The 5,242-nt window shown below is 44.0% G+C and overlaps 1 pseudogene; it reads right to left on the reverse strand.

The window, feature by feature from the left end:
• Positions 1-3,470: 3,470 nt before the first annotated feature.
• Positions 3,471-4,939, reverse strand: LOC136379857 (dnaJ homolog subfamily A member 1 pseudogene; annotated as a pseudogene).
• Positions 4,940-5,242: the final 303 nt, after the last annotated feature.

A 5,242-nucleotide genomic window follows, 5' to 3' on the forward strand; every position in this document is an offset into this window, starting at 1 on the left:
GACCTAACTGGCACCCAGGGGACAGGTGAGTGACCCTCTGCAATGGGAAACCTTCTCCCCCACTCTCAAGCCCCACAGACTTGAGCCCTGCATGCCCTTTTTCAGAGTACACGAGTTAAAGTTAGTGAAAAGGATCTTTGTACCTACTAGGAGATCCTCTCTGGTTTCAACCCTTGGCTCCAGGACGCGCCTCTTTGGAACCTGGATACTTGGGCCAGAGCTTTCCGGTGTGTTCTTTTGACCGAAGTACATGGGGGACAAACTTTCTCGGCCTCATTCCTGCCCTGCTAGTGATACATGCCTGCCTGACCAGTGCTCCTGCTGGGGACCCTCCGCCAGTGCCAAAGATATTGCAGGCTGCCTCTCTCTCTGAGGAGCCGCTACCTCCCTATTCGCCCCCCTCCACTGAGGAGGAAAGTAGTTTACCCTCCGAGTTTGACAAAATTGCGGCTGAGCACGCAGAAACAAAACCAACCGAATTGCTAACTGCACCATCAGCTCTGCCACCAGAAAAAGCAGAAGTCGCTACTTTCGCATTACCTGCCGGGGCTCAGCGCCCCACTCCAGCCTCTCAGATGCCATTTTCTCCAACACATGTTCCAGCTGCAGACCATGGGCCAGCCTATATGCCTTCATGTGTCTTTTTTCTTTCTGTCTGTCTTGTCTATTTTTCTGTATCTCTTGCTCTCTCTCTCACCCCCGCCCCTCTCTCTGAAATGACGCTGGAAGGACCCAGCCATGGCACAGTGGCGGGGATCACACCCTCTTCTAACACAAGGGAGAGGCTACGCTTGTGTTTTTCAGCTAATTTGGATCCCAGGAACCCCCCAACCTGCTTGACAGGGTTTCTTGGGCACACACTAAGTGGTTCAGTCTTCACCCGTCCAAAGCCACAGCCCTGGCCTCCTCCACACCGACTACGCCTGAGGGGAGTAGGTCCTCAGCGCTCCAGAAGAAGACCTCATGGCTGGCGTGTGCACTCCATCACCTGGGGGGATGTGGAGGCTTTGGCGGGGCAGGCCCAGAGAATTGCCCCTGATGGGCCCCCAGGCCTTGGTGCTCTGCTCTTGCTTACGTGTGCTATAGTGACTGCTGACTCCCAGACGCAGGCGGCAGCAGCCCAGGGATCAATCGAGCCCAGCAATACAACCTGGTATTTTCAGTTCATCTTTGGAGAATGAGGAGAATTGGGCTGGAGTTGCGATTTGCAGACTCCAGATGGTTAAACGGTGGCCGCTGCAGCGGGAGGATGAACGGAAGCCAGGCTTGCATCCAGTGGCCACTAGAACAGCAGGGAGTCCCTCTAAGCCGCTGGTGGGTTTGCTGACATTTTGGGACATAGGAGTGAATGCCATCATGCTCTCCAGAGCAGAGATGGAAATGCTGACTGACATTGTCATGTATTTCTCTTTGGGACAGTGTAAGACCTGCCAGGATGGCAGGGATGAGGGGGGTGGCTGACGCCCCATGTGCATGGACTGATTTCCTGGACTATGACCTGAGTGAGCACTGGCTCCTTTGTTGGACAGACTTAGGATTTTGGACAATGTGAAATACCCTGATGGGAGTGGGGAGCGGCTTCGCTAGAGGCCCTTCCCCTGCCCTGGGAAGCTTTTCCCATGGCTAGAAAGAAGTCCGAGTACATTTTGTGCTTTTGGCAAAGTGCTCAGAGACTGGTGAAATGTACCTTTGTAATTGTTGAAATTGTATGATTTGTCATGTTGTAGTAATTTGTATAATGTGCCTTGCAACCATATGCAGTACGCAGCCCATGGCAAGCCATCTGTTCTGTGTTTGGATGCTGAGACCTTTGTGGGAAGGGGGCATGCATGAACCTATGTCCATTTTTTACAATCAAAATGGAACTGTGTTTAATGGCACCTAGAAAGTCTCTGTAACACAATGGCAGGGAAATGACATCCCAACCCCTAGGAGAAATCCCCTGTTTAAGACCCCCCTTCTATTTCCTAACTAGTCAAACATTACAGAAGCTTGCCTCATTGTTTAATCCAACCAGTCTATTAGCATATAGTATAATAGGTATTATAGTTGTTTTAGTTCTACTAGGGTTCCGTTGCATAATGCGTAGCATTCAGAAGCTACAACAACAGCAAGCTGTCATTCATCAAGTCCAATTGGCCTTAATTAACAGAGAAGGGGGAGATGTGAGTGGAGCGCAGAGCGCATTCCTAGCAGCTGTGGCTGATGTAATGCTGTGAGAATACTCCAGTTCCCAGAAGCCTCCTGGGCATACCGAGGAGAGAGCTCGCCCACTATAAGGAAGTGACTCAGCGCTAACCAGGCAGCTCCCTGACCTTTTTAGCCATTGGCTTTGAAGGATACGCTGTAACACCCTATAGGCTGAACCTGTGTATATAAGCTAGCTTACTTCCTGAATAAAGTGGATCTGCGTCACTGAACCTGGTCCCCAGAGTTGGGTCTTTGCGTCTCCATCGTCCTCACCCATGGCAGAACTTGTCCACACGTTTTCACTTGCATTTCCTCAATTATTATTTTTATATATTTATTTGCCACAGTATATCTTCTTTCATGATGGTTGGTGTCTTTTTTACCCAGTTTTCTTTTCATTGTTGGCAATTAGTGGCACGTTTATATACATATGTAAATACCATTTAACACAGCATTTTTTTTTTGCTTTGTAATTAGTATATTAAGGAGACATCCATACATTGCAATAATTGCTTAAATTCTGATATCCAGATTTAAGCTTGTGAACATGACTTTTAAACATACAATTAAAACTATTCATAATTTTCTATACTACCAACATTAAATTACAGTTACTTTGGAGCATAACTTAAACGGTTTAAAGTAAGCCTGTAACATACCTAAAAAATACCTTCCTATCTCACACATGCAAATTACTTCTCCATGTAAAGGTTTCATCACTCAACTTCTAAATTAGCCTTCTCCCCAAGTCACTACTCTAAGGCTTATGGTCCAAAAAGAAAGAAAACATAACATAACTGAGGACTGATAATGTATTTTAAAGAAAGATGGCACCGCAGAAGTGGATGCAGTTCTACAAGTGCAAGCACTTAAGAAGCAGCTATGATAAACACCTTCCTTTGAAAGGTATCAATTCTATCACTGATACAAGTTAAATTATATGGCATGCCATCTTCAAGTAACAGTTGAGTCAACAGAATAAATGCAGAGCCATCACAATGAATCCCACTTAATACAACTATAAAAACACTTCTCTACAAATTAGGCTGTCTGACTGCCAGTTAAATACAGAATTTTAACTTCATGACTTAACAATTAAGGGTCATACACCAAAGTCAATACATATACCTGGCATTTCAGTCTAAGCTATTCCATGTACATAGATGAAATTAATCACAAAGTATGGCCTAACAAATGCTAGGGGAAAACTTTTTAAAGTAGTTTTTACAGGTTTTATACTTATCTTGCACACAAGTCATCATACATACAGGGCAAACTCAGAGCTTTTATATTTGAGTTTATTCTTCATTTAACTTTTAAAACACTACTATAGTTGAATATTAAAACAAAAACAATAACAAGTAGTGAGCATATTATGATTATAGTCCTTCACTCATTCACTACAGTATGTAAAAGGGCAGCAGTCAGTGTTACTCACTGGCCCCATTAAGAGGTCTGACACTGAACACCACCCCTAGGATGATGCTCATCATCCTCATATGCTTCTCCATTGTAATGGCGCCGTCTTTCCTGATTTGGATCAAAGTCCACCAATTCTACCTGGTCCATTTCATCAGTCTCTTCTACTTCCTTCCTTTCAGGTAGGAGTTTTTCCAGCAAAGAAAGTTTATCAGGAGAGAGAAAGCCATTCTCAGGAAAGTTTACCTTAAATTCGATGATTAAGCGACCCTTTTCATATGGTCTACAATAAATTGGCATGCCTTCATTTAGCACACACTTGATATCTCCATGCTTGACAATCTGACCTGGATGAGAGGTGATGACTATGGTTCGGTTGTCAAGAGTTGTTATTGGCTTTTGGAAGCCACACAGTGCTTCAACCAGCTGTATGTCCATACACATGAAAAGGTCTTCCCCTCGTAGTCGAGTGAAAACAGCATGGTCCTTTTGATCTAAAACAATGATAATATCTCCTGGCTCCAGTCCTGGTTCTTGGTCTCCTTCACCATGGAATGTTATCTTCAGGCCATCTTTCATGCCTTTGTCAATATGAACTTCTAGAATCTTCTTCTCTCGAACTATCTTTCTTCCATTGCAGCTTTTACATCTATCTTTAGGACTGATCCGTTCCCCATGGCCCTGGCACTCCATGCACACAGACTGAATTTGCTGAACCATTCCAGGGCCTATCTGATGAATTCTTATTTGCATCCCAGTACCTCGACAATTGGGACAGCACTCTACTGCTCCTTTCTTACCACCTCGGCCTTCACATTTGTCACAAATCACATTCTTTTGTAGAGCTAGTTTTCTTTTTGCACCATTATATAAATCTTCTAAGGTTACTGAGAGCTGATGCACAACATTTTTACCTCTCCTTTCTCTCTGCATCCTTCCTCCTCCTCCGAAAAACATATCAAAGATTTCCATGGGGGAGCCAAAACCGCCACCTGCTCCACCTTCTTTAATTGCTTGTTCTCCTCCTTTGTCATATAATTCCCTTTTCTTTGCATCAGAGAGCACTTCATAAGCTTGAGAAATCTGCTTAAACTTCTCTCCTTCATTTGGATTCTTATCAGGGTGGTACTTCAAGGCGAGCTTCCTGTAAGCTTTTTTCAATTCTTCCTGGGTGGCATTGGGTTTGACCCCCAAAACATCATAGTAAGTGGTTTCTTTGACCATTTTTGACAGGCGGCAAGCAGGCCGAGGCCGAGGCCGGTTTGAGAAGCGGAAAGAGCGCGTTACTGCGCGCAGCTCCGAAAGCTGCCGCTCCCCCCGCCTCTCTCTGAGCGTTCTGGAAAGTTCCCTAACACAGCATTTTTAATTCTAGGACTTTATCATATGGAGATAAATTGTCAAAGTATGCCTGAAAGCATTCATTAAAACTGTGTAACACAGCAAAATGCAAGAAATAAGCTAAATATATAATATAAATAAGACTTGCCTAAATAAATTATAAAAATAAATTTTCAAAAGGAAATGCTTTGTATACATTAAATGATGATGGTGATTATGTATATGGAACCAAAGCAAGATATTCCTGATGTGATGTTAAGAGAAAAAAGGTGATTATAAAAGATTAGATCCATCA

The sequence above is a fragment of the Saccopteryx leptura genome, chromosome 8, assembly GCF_036850995.1.
Source record: "Saccopteryx leptura isolate mSacLep1 chromosome 8, mSacLep1_pri_phased_curated, whole genome shotgun sequence".
Classification (NCBI taxonomy): Eukaryota; Metazoa; Chordata; class Mammalia; order Chiroptera; family Emballonuridae; genus Saccopteryx; species Saccopteryx leptura.